The following is a 16516-nucleotide window of genomic DNA, read 5'->3' on the forward strand; positions in this document are numbered from 1 at the left end:
ACACAGCAAAAGGTACAATTCCTGCTAAATTTAACACCTCCATACATTTGATCTCATTACTCCTGTAAGCCAGGCAAACGATGAGCTTTACAACTCATTTGAATCTAAGCTCTAACGAGGCCTCGCCATCTGGTCTATAAAGCTTGGAACTCCAAACTACTCCAGATTTTTTTAATTGAGAAAGCTTCCTGGATGGATTGTTTTGGATAGATCATGACCTGAATGAGAATCTTCACCAGCATATATCTACTCACACTATGGTAGTGATGGGTCCGGCAACACTGATGTGTCGGCGCATGCGTCAAGCTCATAGAGCAAAACCCGTGTCGATGGGGGACACGGGAAAGTCATGTGACCAATACAGCACCTGTTTCGAACTGACTGACGCGCCAAACTGTTTCTGTTCCCTCTAAGCTGCACGCGTGTGCATTCACGCACAGCAGCACGCACAGCAAAGCTATGCTACACAGTAAATAAAATCCAAGCTGAACTGTAAACAAAATAACGGTTAATAATGGTTAATTTTTAACCATTTTGCAACTCTGGTGTGACGGTGTACCACAGTCTCGCTCTGTGAGCGCAAGGTGCTGATCGAAGCGCACCACTGGTGGATGGGTTGGGCAGACGCCTTTATGGTTGAGCGGGTTGCGCTGTGCGTCTTTGTTCTGAGCGTCGTTTGAAAGGACATTGCAGCAAAAAATTTGAAAAAAATAAAAAAGCCAGTCCACAAGCATCCTCGTTCACATTATTTATTGAATGTATCTAAAAAACAAAACAAATATATGTTTAATTCAAATGAAAATATAAAATAATACAATGCAACATACAATTATTTAAATTGTATTGTGTATACTTGGTCATCAAATCAATGTCAGTTAACTCTGTCAACCAGGTTGCCTGTAGGGATTTTTAAGGTCCAGCAGGTGTCAGTATTTAGTGACACAGTATCGGCACAGTATCAATGCGGTTTGGCAATGTGTCGAAATGCTTCATGACACCTCATCGACCCATCACTACACTATGGCTTTCAAGAATCTGGTAGCATCACAAAGACTTAGGCAGGAATATATAGTCAGGAGACCAGGTGCAGCGATCCAAGTTATTGGGGCAGCTGCAGGTGTTGCTGATCGGGCTTTTTTTTACAGTTGCTGAGTAGAAATTAGGTAAATGTAACTGCGGAAAAATTTGCTGATCTTTACAAGCTGAGAGCTTCAGGGAGGAGCTGAGCTGTTACTGAACTATAGAAAAGACACAAACTTCCACATTCAACCCAGTTCACCACACCAACATCAACTCTGCTCATCATGCTGTCTTTGCTCACATCTGGGTTTACTCTGCTGGTTCTGATCATTGGAGGTTTGTTGGATTCTTTCACAGAATAATTTCATCCTTGTTGTTTGTTCTTCTCTTATCTGAGTTTTTTTCTTCCTTCAGGTGTAAACTGTCAACAACTCACTGCACTGAAGACTGAGGAGTCCACTTCAGAGGGCGGTTCTGTTACTCTGTCCTGCAATTACACCAAAGATTCTGCTAATTTTCTCTTCTGGTATCGACAACATCCAGAGAAACCTCCAGAGTTTCTGATGTCTCACTCACCTGTTGGTGGAGCAGAACATCTGGACAGAATAAAATTTGAAGGAAACAAAGAAGAAATGAAGATGACGATCTCCTCTGCTGCAGTGACAGACTCTGCTGTGTACTACTGTGCTGTGAAGCCCACAGTGACAGGAAACACCAGAACTCTGTACAAGAACCTGCAGTACTCCACAACATCCACTAGAGGGCCTCACAGGCTGTTCAACCACTGATTGTTGAGTCCTTGGACTGATGACAAAGACAACAGAGACATGAAGCAGTAAAGATCAGAGACAGAGCTGCTGTGGAAGCAGGAAACTCTTTGATTGGTTGAGTAGAAGTGGCCCCGCCCACTGAACTTCAGCTCCTCCAATGACATTATGTCTTCCTCCTGCAGTGGAGGAACATTGTTCATCTGCTGTGTGGCTTTCAGAGCTCCACAGACATGTTGCTTTACCTCTTTTTGCTTCTATCTCACATTAGAGGTGAGTTTAAGTTTAATTAAATCTCCACGCAGCATTAGCTAAGGGGGCCAAGCACCCCTCGGCTTGCATCCTTACCTCATTAGTGACTCCTCCAGTGGGAGGGGGGTCTGCATCGACGCCGTCGGTGAAGTCGCTTCTCGCTTCAAAGTATCCATGTATTTTTGCCTGTTTTTCCCCTGCCATTCACTATATGCATGCGAGAAAGCAGCAACAAAAAACCGCGTGTTAACGTCAAATAAACGCAAGCAACGCAAGCATATCGAGTTAGCAAGCATTTCAGTTTAAAGTTCTTCCAGCAACAAATATGACAGAAACAGGTTAGTTGTAACCACTGCCAAGTTAAACCTTCTTATCACCGGAGCACCTTGAGCTTAACATATCACTTAAATGCCAAACACACTGTAGACATCACCAAACAATCCAATGACTCAGAGAAGCTAACCAATGTAATGGCGAAGTGGAGAGCTACTGTAGACCTTTTTTTGTGCTTCACACTTTGGTATTGAACATAAAATGGTAATGCTGCTCCCTGCTGTTACCTCAGAAATTGCCTGTTTTTGGTAGATTTTTTTCCCCATAAAGAGAATTTACTGTCAGTGGCAATAAGCTTTAATTTATTATTATTGCTATTTTTTGTTTTACATGTTCAAGTTGAGCTTTACACTAAATATGTGTTACTGATAAGTGCTACAAATGTTACAACACTTTTGTTCATATGGCAGCAGAACATTAAAATAAAAGTGCTCTTTACACTACTTTTGAATTCATTCTTGGAGTTTGCGCATACAATGCGATTAATCATGATTAATCAGGCAAATTATGTGATTAATCGCGATTAAAGATTTTAATCGTTGCCCAGCCCTAATATATATATTTATTTATATATATATATATATATATATATATATATATATATATATATATATATATATATATATATATATAAAGCCCTTTTTTATGAATGTATTTAAAAAAAAACATGTATTGGGCTATCAGTTGTTTTTTAAAACACAGCATTCCAGCATCACAAAAGAAATATGCATTTACTGCAGGGACCTGTGTCACAAAAGCAGCTCAAAAAACACAGACAAACTAACGACAAGACAGATCCTACCACCATACACACCACCCGTGTATGAGTTAAAACTAGATACATAGAATTATTATCATTGTGGTTGTTATTGCTATTCAAACCTGAGGGGAAAAAGGGGGGGGGGGGGTGGCGAGGCTGCTAGTTATGCTGAAGCAGATGAAAATTCAGATTCAAAATAGGAAATAAAAGGTTGCCATACCTTGAAATATCTGTTAGTGTTGCCTTGTAAAGTAATTCTAAGATGTTCCAACTTTAGGTGTGCCATCACCTCCTCTACCATCTTCTGTGAGTTGGCAGTGCTGCTTTTATCCACTTAAATGAAATAAATCTCCTGGCCAACAATGACGAAAATTCCATTGCTTTCCTTTGACAGTCGTTAATTCTGTTTCCCCCTGTGCCACACCAAAAATGGCTACCAGAGGAAAGGGTTCAATATTTTTCTTGGAAATGGATGAAAAGGTTTTGAAGATTTTGATCCAGAATTCTTTGAGCCTGGGGAGAGACCAGAATATTTGAGATGTGCTGGAACCTGTTTACATGTAGGGCAAGTCATATCAGCTCCCTGGTAAATTCTTCCCAGTTTGTCCCTCGTGAAATGAAGTCTATTTACCACTTTAAACTTTTTTAGTCCATGTCTAACACATACAGACGAAGAATGTGTTCTACTGCCCACCTCCATTCATTATTTGATATGTCCGGCTCTAATTCTTCCTCCCATTTCCTTTTTATGTGGTCAAGGGATGGGGAAGCCACCCTCTGGGTATTTACATAGAGCATAGAAACCGACCCCTTAGTAGTCAGATCCATATCCAATAGCCCATCTATCCACCCACTCTGTGGTGATTCAAGAGATGAGAATGTCTTTTCACAAAGTCACGCATCTGAAAATATCTGAAGTAATTAGTTTTTAAGGGGATTCCATATTCCTTTTCCAGCTGAGCAGCAGACATAAGTACACCATCTTTAACCAGATTTTTAACATATTCCACCCCAGCTCTATATCATTCCTTAAATGCTGTTCCCCCCAGAGCTGGAGAGAACAGGTGATTGCCATAAACGGGAGCAGACAGGAGGCATTTCTGTTTTTAAAATGAGTTCTGAATTGGACCCAGATTTTGATTTGGTTTCATATAACAGAGTTATTTGTGTAAAGGTGCTTGTTTAGGGGCAAAGGTGTACAAATCAGGGAACGCAGGGATATTGGGCTAGATGCATATCTTTCCATATGTACCCATATTGGGGTTTCCTCATCATCTAACTGCGAGACCCAAAACAGCATTTATGTAGATTAGCTGCCCAGTAATAATGCATATAATGTGGTAGAGCTAGGCCCCCCCTCCTCTCTCTGTCTCTCTAGAAACTCTCTTCTTATCCGGGGGACTGTTTTTTTTTCCATATAAGAGTAGATGTACATTTATTTAATTTAAAAAAAATATGTAGGAATAAAAATTGGTATTGTCTGAAATAAGAACAGGAACTTTGGCATTACGATCAATTTAAGAGTTTATTTTACCTGCCAATGATATTGGGAGAGATGACCACCTTTCTATATCTGATTTCGCCTTATCCGCTGTTACTTTGAAATTGTGCTTAAATAAATCTTTATATTTGCTTGTTACCGTAACACCTAAATATGTGAATTTGTCTTTCATGGTTGTAAAAGTATAGGCCTGGAATGATAGTCTCCTCGACTGTTCATTAATTGGGAAAAACACTTTTTTCTAGATTAATTTTATAACCCGAAACCTTCCCGAAGTTTTTAATAATGAGAGCCACCAAAATGCTTGTGACAGGATGTGACAGGAAAAGGAGGTCGTCAGCCTATGGTGAAAGTTTATGATTTAGCATCCTCCTGCGTATTCCCCCCAGTTCAGCAGCATTCCTCAACATTAGTGGAAGAGGCTGGATTGCCACATAAAGAGCAAGGCTGACAGAGGACACCCCTGTCTTGTTCCCCTGAAACAGAGGGAATGAGTCAGATATTGTTATTCGTTCTTACCATATCTTGGGGATTCGCATATTTTAACTCAAGCCACGAACAAAATTTAGGACCAAATCCCAATCTCTCAAGGATGTTAAACAAATTAAGATACTGTATTCTATCAAATGCTCTGTGGGCATCTAGGGATATTACAATCTCTTGATCAATGCTATCATCAGCAGTGTATATCACATTAAAAAGGCGATTACTGGGAAGTTGTTAACCAGCAACAAATCCTGTGTGGTCAGGATGTATTATATTACTTAGAACAGGCTCAATCCTTGCTGCTAGTTCTTTGGTCAATATCCTATAATGACATCCGAATAGACTCACTGGATGATATGATTCACATTTCAGTGGATCTTTATTTTTCTTAAGGGTCACCGAAATCATAGCCTGTGACTGTAGCAAATATTATAAATGAATACAGTAAGGTTATGTATTAAAATAAAATAAATTAATAAATGATACAAAAAAATACTTCAATACTTTTTTAAACTTCTGAATACAAACTGTCTCAACACATATTAAATAAATTCTTTCATCATCATTCATTCATTTATATCACTTGTTTGAGTGATATAAGAGGGCCCCAAGCGGCCGCTTACTTCTCTTATGCCTCGGGCCGGCCCTGGGCGAACTCTAGAAATCCGCTGATCCATCACACCCACACTGTCCAGCAAACAGTTACTTCTCAGAGGAGGATAGAACATTAACTTGCTCTGTGGGATCACACTTTAAGCTTGAGTCAGAGTGTGTTACGTCCCAGAAAGGGGCCAACATATTTAAGGACACATAGACAGGAATGAGGGTTAACAACAATATTTTATTTTCAAAACCTCTCTTGGACTTCTTTTTCAGCTGCTTTCCTTCTCTGTGGAGGTAGAGGGGAAAAAAGAGAGTAAGTTTAAATACCCTCAGTTTCTCTGTGTCCAAAAAAAAAGGGAGAGTGAAAATGGGAAAAAAAAACATCTCTCTCCAAAGTATTAACAGAATGTTGGACCTGGTGAGCCGATCAAAAGAACAAAATGCTATAGCAGAGGGCCAACCCTATACAGGGCCGTCGAAGCCTCTACTATAAGCAGACTAAAGCAAAACAAAAAACTATTACAAAGTAAAAACCGAAAACAGGACAACCGGTCCCACCAGGCCAAAATCATCAAAACAACAAACAAACAAAAAGGTAACAAAAATACCGCATGGCCGGCTGGAGTCTTCAGCTGTCACCATCAGCTGTGTCATACAGCTCCAGAAGACGTTCGAGCATCGCAATCAGGACACATCCTTGGTATTGGTGACAAGTACTTTTAAGACTAGGCTTAAAACTTTTCTTTTTGACAAAAATTATAACTAGTGACTCCTGTTACTCTCAGCTACCTTTATAGTTTTACTGCTATAGGCTTAGGTTACTGGAGTATATCAGGATCTAATTTTCTCACTATATTGAGTTCTACTGTTCTTCAATTATGCATTATGTGTTGTCATTTCTGCTTTAACTTTCTGTTCTCTCTCTTTTCTCTTCATAGTAGGTACACCTGGTCTGGCGTTCTGTTAACTGTGACATCATCCAGAGAAGACGGCTCACCCGCTACTACCGTCTAATGTAGAACAGATTACTAGATCAATGTGTGCTTCTGTGCTTTTTTGTCTCTCTTGTTGTGTCTGTTCTGTCTTCTGTAACCCCAGTCGGTCGAGGCAGATGACCGTTCATACTGAGCCCGGTTCTGCCGGAGGTTTTTTTTCCCGTTAATGGGTGGTTTTTCTTCCCACTGTCGCTTCATGCTTGCTCAGTATGAGGGATTGCAGCAAAGCCATGTACAATGCAGATGACTCTTCCTGTGGCTCTACGGTTCCCCAGGAGTGAATGCTGCTTGTCGGGACTTTGATGCAATCAACTGGTTTCCTTATATAGGACATTTTTGACCAATCTGTATAATCTGACCCAATCTGTATAATATGATTGAACTTGACTTTGTAAAGTGCCTTGAGATGACATGTTTCATGATTTGGCGCTATATAAATAAAATTGAATTGAATTGAATTGAAGTGGAAGGGCGGGGCTCCTAATATGGTGAGACCCAGCCTATTTATAGGCGGACTAATAGCACCACAACTAATGTAATCAAATTACCAAACAAAATAAAGATTACCCAACTCTAAAATCTCTCAACAAAACCACTCAAATAAAGTCCAATATGAAACTATCTAAAAACACAACAAATAAACAAAATTGTGTGCCCAAAGCACATAACAGAGTGTAAAAAGAAGTCCCTCTTTTTCCTCCTGTTTCTGTGTTATTTTGTTTACACTTGTTAAGTTAGCGTAAGTTGGTGACGGGATTTTATGCTGAAATTCACCAGAACTTTATCCTGTCTAGCGCCTAACATTTCCTGTTTGACTCTTAAAACTTGGGAGCTTAAGCCAGGAACCGCTGCAGCGCCTAGTCAGACTTCCTTCTCGCATCATTTTTAGCAGCACCACATGGCTGATGTGAGTGTACACACCGACTTTTATAATTTGGGTTTCTTGTGGTGCCAGAACTGTATCAGCACCATAGTCACTGTGACTTCCCGTTCTGCTGGGTCGGCCCGTCATCAGGCTGAATAGAACCAGAGCTCAGGCAGAGGAGGAGCTTCATTCTGAAAAGCTGTGTTGGAGCTGAAGAGCTGCTGTGTTCTCTCTGTTCTTCAGTCTCTACCAGAGAAAATGATGTTCCTGCTGTTCCTCTGGATGACGATCATCTCCTTTCAACCAGGTCAGTCATCTAAAGAAGTAGGCAGGTGGAAAAGGAGACGGTAGACGTGGAAACATTGGGAGCTTTGAGTTTGTTCACCTTTAGAAGACTAAACTAAGATTAAAGGTAGAGAAGTCAAGTCCAAAGGTCCTGCTGAAATCCACCTGTGTTGTTTTCAGGATCCTCTGAGGATTTACTGACACAAATGAAAGATGATCTGCTGGGTTTGGAAGGAGACAACGTGACGCTCTCCTGCAACTATTCAGGAACTGTAAACCTTCTCCTCTGGTACCGACAGACGTCCAGTTCATCTCCACAGCTGGTCGTCTCAGGATATTCAGACACAGAAGGAAGGTTGTCTTTAAAACATGAGACACAATCAAAGAAGTTTCATCTGCTGATCTCCTCTGCTGCAGTGACAGACTCTGCTGTGTACTACTGTGCTGTGAGGCCCACAGTGACAGGAAACAGCAGAACTCTGTACAAGAACCTGCAGTACTCCACAACATCCACTAGAGGGCCTCACAGGCTGCTCCACCTCTGGTTTGTCAGGATTCAGTCTGATTGAGCTGCTGAGAGAAAGCAGACATCAGAGGCTTTGCTGCATCATTGAACAGTTTGGATCAGAAAGGAGGTAGGAGAGGTTCTCAGCTGTGGTTTGGGTGTTCTGTCTTTGTAACAAACTAGTTTTTGTTTTTTGATAAACCACATATTTGGGAATCACTGCATGCTTGTGGTTACCTGAGCTGGGGCTTTGTCAAATCAACCAACAAAGCTAGCAAAAGAATAAACATGTGTTGAACAGAGAGACCCAAAAATATTGTTATTCCAGATGTGTCTGGAGTTTCTGAGAAACTCAGGAGAATTTTTCAAATCACAACATACCAGAGAATTTCAAACTACATAACATTCTCAGACAAAAACTGGTTAATCTCAAAGACAGAACACCCATACCACAGATCAGCGGTGTTGTTTATGTGGTCCAATGCAGTGAAGACTGCTCAGACTGCTACACTGAAGAAACTAAACTACAGCTACATACATGCTGCAATCCCTCATACTCAGTATGAGGGATTGCAGCAAAGCCATGTACAATGCAGATGACTCTTCCTGTGGCTCTACGGTTCCCCAGGAGTGAATGCTGCTTGTCGGGACTTTGATGCAATCAACTGGTTTCCTTATATAGGACATTTTTGACCAATCTGTATAATCTGACCCAATCTGTATAATATGATTGAACTTGATTTTGTAAAGTGCCTTGAGATGACATGTTTCATGATTTGGCGCTATATAAATAAAATGGAATTGAAAATTGAATTGAATGCATGGCACAGCACAGGAGGGTCAGCAGCTTGGGGCAAGATTAAGCAGTCCACTTGTAAATCAAGAACAACAGATTCACATTAGATGACAATGATGTCCAAATGTTGGACAGGGAGAACAGATGGTTTGAAAGAGGGTTGAAAGAATCCACCTTGGTCAAAAGAGAGAGGCTGTCACTAAACAGAGGGGAAGGATTGAGCTTCAAGCTCCCGAGTGTTTACAGCTCAGTCCTCCAACACATTCCAGAGATCAGCATCTCATCATAATTCAGGTGACCAAGTACTCCACTCACACCAAGCAGTAGCTTCTAATGACCCACGACAGTGATGGTGGTCATTTGGTTGACTTAGAATGTCTAGTGGTGCACTGCTGTCATTTAAAAACAGCAGTGCTCCAACTGCAGGTTGCTCAGTGCGAGCCACCAGAATTGATAGGTGTTGAAACTTCTTCAGAAAAACTGAGTGAAAGTCCGGTGGCCTTCGAGTTAAGCCTGTTTGCTATTGTTGTGCAATTACACACTGTTTTAAAATGATTTAATGTTTAATAAATAACTATGTCTGTTAGGTATTGTCTGGTGAATATCAGCCCAAATAACTGATATCAGGACAATAGTTGAAAGGGATGATTTGAGCACTGGCATTCTTTTAACAGCAAACTCACACATATAGAATAAAGAGTGACAACTTCTCTTCAAGTTCAAGAATTTATTAACAGAAATTAAATTAACATCCAGAGAACATCACCATAGAATGCTGTTTATCTGAATTAACACTATATTTCAATCAACAAATACTCTCTACTAGGCTAGTGAAACTTAACTAGACTATGAAGCAAAATGAAGATAAAAAGAAGGTAAGAAACTATGTACATACAAAATAAACAAAAGACAAAATAATGTAGTTGATCATCAGAATAATTCAGTGAACCCTGGTTCACTGCAGATCTGAGTTAAAGAACCAAAGTTCATGGAATGAGCTTTATTAGCTTAACTAGTTTAGAACATCTGGTATGTGTTTCAATTCATTTACAATGCAATTCCTGAGTTAAACAAAACATTATTTATTGAAATAACATTCAGATTACCCACCCTTTTTGGAGTGCTTGGAAGGGGTACTGGAGAGTGCCCCTCCTGGGGACTCCCTCGTTTTGCTGGGGGACTTCAACGCTCACGTGGGCAATGGCAGTGGGACCTGGAGGGGCGGGTTGGGAGGAATGGCCCACCTGATCTGAACTCGAGTGGTGTTTTGTTGTTGGACTTCTGTGCTTGTCATGGATTGTCCATCACGAACACCATGTTCAAGCATAAGGGTGTCCACATGTGCTCTTGGCACCAGGACACCCTAGGTCATTGTTCAATGATCGACTTTGTTGCCGTTTCATCCGATCTTCGGCCGCATGTCTTGGACTCTCGGGTGAAGAGAGGGGCGGAGCTCTCCACCGACCACTACCTGGTGGTAAGTTGGCTCCGATGGCGGGGGAGGAAGCCGGTCCAACCGGGCAGGCCCAAACATACTGTGAGGGTTTGCTGGGAACGTCTGGCGGAGTCCCCCACTAGACGGAGCTTTAACTCCCACCTCCGGGAGAACTTTAAACACGTCCCCTAGGAGGCGGGGGACATTGAGTCTGAATGGACCATGTTCCGCGCCTCTATTGTTGAGGCAGCTAGTCGGAGCTGTGGCCGCAAGGTTGTCGGTGCATGTCGCGGCGGCAACCCTCGAACCCGCTGGTGGACACCAGCGGTGAGGGAAGCTGTCAAGCTGAAGAAGGAGTCCTATCGGGCTTTTTTGGCCTGTGGGACTCCGGAAGCAGCTGATGTGTACCGGCAGTCGAAGCGGCAGGCGGCTCGGCTGGTCGCCGAGGCAAACACTCGGGCATGGGAAGAGTTCGGAGAGGCCATGGAGAAAGACTTCCGTACGGCTTCGAAGCAATTCTGGTCCACTATCCGGCGTCTCAGGAGGGGGAAGCAGTGCAGTACCAACACTGTTTACAGTGGGGGTGGTGTGCTGCTGACCTCGACTCGGGACGTCGTGTTTCGGTGGGCGGAATACTTCGAAGACCTCCTTAATCCCACCAACACGTCTTCCATTGCGGAAGCACAGCCTGAGGACTCTGGGTCGGGTTCTCCAATCTCTGGTGCTGAGGTTGCCGAGGTTGTTAAAAAGCTCCTCGGTGGAGGAGCTTTTGAGGACTCTGGCCCAAAGATTACAACTTCTGTCTTGTCAGAATTTAAATGCAGGAAATTTAAAGTCATCCAGCTTTTGATGTCATCAAGACATGACTGCAGTCGAAGTAACTGATCCATCAGGATTTATGGATAAATATAGCTGAGTGTCATCAGCATAACAGTGGAAATTAATCCCATGCTGTCTGATAATTTTGCCAATCGGAAGCATATATATAGTAAATAGAATTGGTCCAAGGACTGAACCCTGTGGTACTCCACAGGTGACCCTAGAGTTTGAGGAAGATTTATTATTAACATGAACAAACTGGAATCTGTCCGACAGATAGGATTTAAACCATCCTAATGCTTTCCCCTTAATCCCTACAGTATGCTCAAGTCTTTGTAGGAGAATATTGTGATCAACTGTATCAAATGCAGCACTGAGATCTAACAGGACAAGTACAGACACAAGTCCATTATCTGAGGCCATGAGAATATCATTAGTGACCTTCACCAGAGCTGTTTCAGTGCTATGATGAGCTCTGAAGCCTGACTGAAACTCCTCAAGTAGGTCATTACTTTGTAAATGTTCACATAGTTGATTAGCAACTACTTTCTCAAGGATTTTAGATAAGAAAAGAAGATTAGATATAGGTCTGTAATTTACTAACTCATCTTGATCAAGAGAAGGTTTCTTAAGTATGCATGATCCAGCTGCTGATGTGTCCCTCTTTTCAGCTCCATGCATTTCTAGTATATTACAGTTCATAACATCATCATCACCTTTTACAGCGACAGGTTTCTCATCTCACTCTCCGCCCTGACCAGACAAATCTTATCTATGGCGCAGGACGCTCTGATGTGTAATTACACAAGCTGAAAGCTGAATTTGAAGTTGTTCTCCGAGCGCGTGTTTGTGGTCGGAGCGGACGGAATAATTACTTTCTGCTTCGCTTTTAGCCCAACTAACAGTCTTAAATGGGGAATCCTATAGGAAATACAGCACTTTTAATACATTGCAACCTAAGAATTGATTAGTGTAGGCTCAGCTTTTTAAGCTCTGCATCTCACTGGTTCTTAAGTGACAGTAGAAACCCCCGCCCCACAATTTTTGGTAACGTCTGGTATCAGCATAATTTATGCGTAATGATACCGGTTTCATACTTTGGGTAGGCGGATTTTACCCCATTGGTGCGATGCAGGCGAGGGATAAACAGTGGTAAAAATGCATAAATAAAGACTGTAAACGGTTCCTTTAGACAGAAGAGGAGGAATGATGGGTCTGAGCTGAAGCCCCCAATGTTACAAGTTCCTTAAAAGTGCGCACCTAAATTACATGTAACGTAATTATGCACACCTGAATTAAAGCGCAAGGCAGCACGCCTACCATGCAGCACACTGGCTCCGAGGGAAGGGAGGGGAGAAGCAAGTTAGAGCGCTGAGGCACAGAAACACGGCGCATGTTGTTGAAATGCAGAATTAATAAAAATCAAAACTTGGAAAGTCAGAGTTTATTTTGGAGCTGCATTCCTTGATGCACAATGTTAGGAAATTGGAAAGAAAATGGCGCTCTACACACCAAGAAACTTCCCAGAGTAACAACTTTGTTGATCCATCCATTCCCTTAGCTCGTAGCAGTAATGACTTTATGGGATTCTTCCTAAATAAAATTGATTTCATTACAAATAAAATAATTTGCATCCTCTCAAACATGATTACCTCGTCCTCAGTAAGTGAGGCAGCGTTGGAGGAATCTTTAGAACCAGCACAGTGTCTGAACTGTTTAGAAGCAGTAGAACTTCCTGAGCTATCTCAGGGGAGAGGACAGTCCCCTGAGGGGCTCCAGTGTTGCTGACCACCCTGTCAGACACACATTTCTGTAGGCGTACATACTGTGGTCTGCCCGTCAGGTAACCAACCATCCAGGACACCATGGGGGCCTCCACCTGCATCGTCGCCATCTTCTCACCCAGTAGAGCCGGACGGATGGTGTTGAAGGCACTGGAGAAATCAAAGAATATGATTCTCACAGTGCTCACTGGCTTGTCCAGATGAGTGTAGACTCTGTTCAGCAGGAAGGTGATGCTGTCCTCAACTCCCAGGCGGGGCTGGTAGGCGAACTGTAGTGGATCGGTGAAGGGCCTGACCATGGGCCTTAGCTGCTCCAGGACTAGCCTCTCAAAGGTCTTCATGATGTGGAACGTCAGTGCGACCGGTCTGTAGTCCTGAGGGCCGCTAAGACCTCAGGACTATAAGTAATGTTGATATTTGCAGCAGATGCTGATTCTGTTTAATATGTGGAGATTTGAACAGCCACAAAGCGCATATATAAAATTCTTCTTCTAACGTATAAAGTCCTTAATAATCAAGCTCCATCATATATCAGAGCTCTGGTTACCCCGAAGGTTCCTAACAGAGCACTTCGCTCTCAGACTGCAAGTCTGCTGGTGGTTCCTAGAGTTTCTAAAAGTAGAATGGGAGGCAGATCCTTTAGCTATCAGGCTCCTCTCCTGTGGAACCAACTCCCAGTTTTGGTCCGTGAGGCAGACACCCCGTCTACTTTTAAGACTAATCTTAAAACTTTCCTTTTTGACAAAACTTATAACTAGAGTGGCTCATGTTATCTGAGCTACCTCTATAGATTTACTGCTATAGGCTTAGGCTACTGGAGGATATCATGATCTAATTTTCTCACTCTATAGAGTTCTACTGTTCTTCAATTATGCATTTTGTGTTGTCATTTCTGCTTTTAACTTTCTGTTCTCTCTCTTTTATCTTCATAGTAGGTACACCTGGTCTGGCGTTCTGTTAACTGTGACATCATCCAGAGAAGACGGCTCACCCGCTACTACCATCTAATGTAGAACAGATTACTAGATCAATGTGTGCTTCTGTGCTTTTTTGTCTCTCTTGTTGTGTCTCTGCTCTGTCTTCTGTAACCCCCAGTTGGTCGAGGCAGATGACCGTTCATACTGAGCCCGGTTCTGCCGGAGGTTTTCCTTCCCGTTAATGGGGAGTTTTTCTTCCCACTGTCGCTTCATGCTTGCTCAGTATGAGGGATTGCAGCAAAGCCATGTACAATGCAGATGACTCTTCCTGTGGCTCTACGCTTCCCCAGGAGTGAATGCTGCTTCTCAGGACTTTGATGCAATCAACTGGTTTCCTTATATAGGACATTTTTGACCAATCTGTATAATCTGACCCAATCTGTATAATATGATTGAACTTGACTTTGTAAAGTGCCTTTGAAATGATATGTTTCATGATTTGGCGCTATATAAATGAAATTGAATTGAATTGAATTGAATATCAGAGATTTTTTTTTTTTTTAAGAAGACAATATCCCTCGTAAAATTGTGTTGGACATGGGCTTAAACAAACACAGGGAAAGTTTCAGACATTTCCTTCAAGATTGAAAATGCTGCGATTTAAATAGAAAGATAGTCTTGTATGGCATTAAAAAAGCTGCATGAAAACTTTCTTGATTCTGATGTGTAAAGCAGCACTTAAAAACATCACAGGGCATTTAGAGAATCAAGTAAAAACACAGGAAAATTTTAACTAAAGTTGGGATTTTCTGTTTATGACAACAGATAAAGAAATTAGTAAATGTGTAGAAAAATGAATACTCAAAATAAGCAGCCGTATTGGAATGATGAATTCCACACTGTGTGGGGGAGTCTCCATGTGGCAGAGAATAACACTTTTGAAAATAAAGATCAAACTCCATGAACAACATTATAGAATACTTTTAAAACCTCTCAAACTGATTTTGAGAAAAAAAGTTTATAAAAATTAGGAAAGGAGGGGGAATGCTCTTCTGTTGTTCTAAATAGTGCCTAGGTAAACTTATTGTAAATACTCTTTTTATTCAAAATATGTGTATTTATTAATATAATACTAGAAAATATAATTCCTAGAATTGTAGAAAAGGCTTAGAAAGGTTTGCTGTCTTCTATCGTTTGTATATGGAACTGAGAACCAATAAATAAATAATAAACTTGAACTGAATTCAAGAGCTGGTTACCAGGTATTACTGAGTCAGAGTAGTGAACTTCTTTTTATTTTTACAGAGGAGCCGTTGGTCTTCACTACTTTAAGAACCAGAAGAAGCTGTGAGGCTGTTAAGCAGAGGAAGAGGACCTGAGAGCTTCAGGGAGGAGCTGAGCTGTTACTGAACTATAGAAGAGACACAAACTTCCACATTCAACCCAGTTCACCACACCAACATCAACTCTGCTCATCATGGACTATTATGGACTTTCTCTGATCGTTGCCTCACTTCTAACAGGTCAGATTTTTACCTACATTTAAAAAGAATGAATAAATAAAGTACTAAATAATACCATTTCTTCTTGCAGGTGTTAGCTGCAACAAACTTGTTCCAGTTAAGGATAATATGTCCAGTTTGGAGGGAAGAGCTGTTACTCTGTCTTACCCTAAAGACTCTTCTGGGAGTTATTTCTTCTGGTATCGACAATATCCAGGAAAATCACCAGACCTGCTAATATCTCACTCCCCTTCAGGACAAGTAGGGATGCAAATGATCCCTGGACTGAAGATTCACGTAGATGAAAAACATATAAACCTGCTGATCTCCTCTGCTGCAGTGACAGACTCTGCTGTGTACTACTGTGCTCTGCAGCCCACAGTGACAGGAAACAGCAGAACTCTGTACAAGAACCTGCAGTACTCCACAACATCCACTAGAGGGCCTCACACACTGTTCAACCACTGATTGTTGAGTTCTTGGACTGATGACAAAGACAACAGAGACATGAAGCAGAGACATTTTCTGCTGTTTCACATTAAGTTGCAGTTGGAGTTCTTAGATGCTCCCAGCAGGGGGCAGCAAAGCAACAAGTGCCAGAAAAAGTGTTGAACTGCAGAAAGCTGAACTTCCTGTGATTAATGCTAAGTAAATAATTCATTAAAAATATTAAATTGGAGCAGTAGAACATGAAGGAGAACTTTCAGACAGGAACTAGAACACAAAGTGATGTTCTGTTTATTCAAATGTCCAGTTTGATGTTTTTAACCTGCAGGAAAGTTAATCTGCAGAGGAGAGAAAAAGCCCATTAGAGACTCCTCTTGTGTCAGGTCTGTTTAACTATAAATTCCTCTGGATCTGAAGGAGGAAGCAAGGAGGAAAACAGGAGCC

The sequence above is a fragment of the Fundulus heteroclitus genome, unplaced genomic scaffold, assembly GCF_011125445.2.
Source record: "Fundulus heteroclitus isolate FHET01 unplaced genomic scaffold, MU-UCD_Fhet_4.1 scaffold_56, whole genome shotgun sequence".
NCBI lineage: Eukaryota > Metazoa > Chordata > Actinopteri > Cyprinodontiformes > Fundulidae > Fundulus > Fundulus heteroclitus.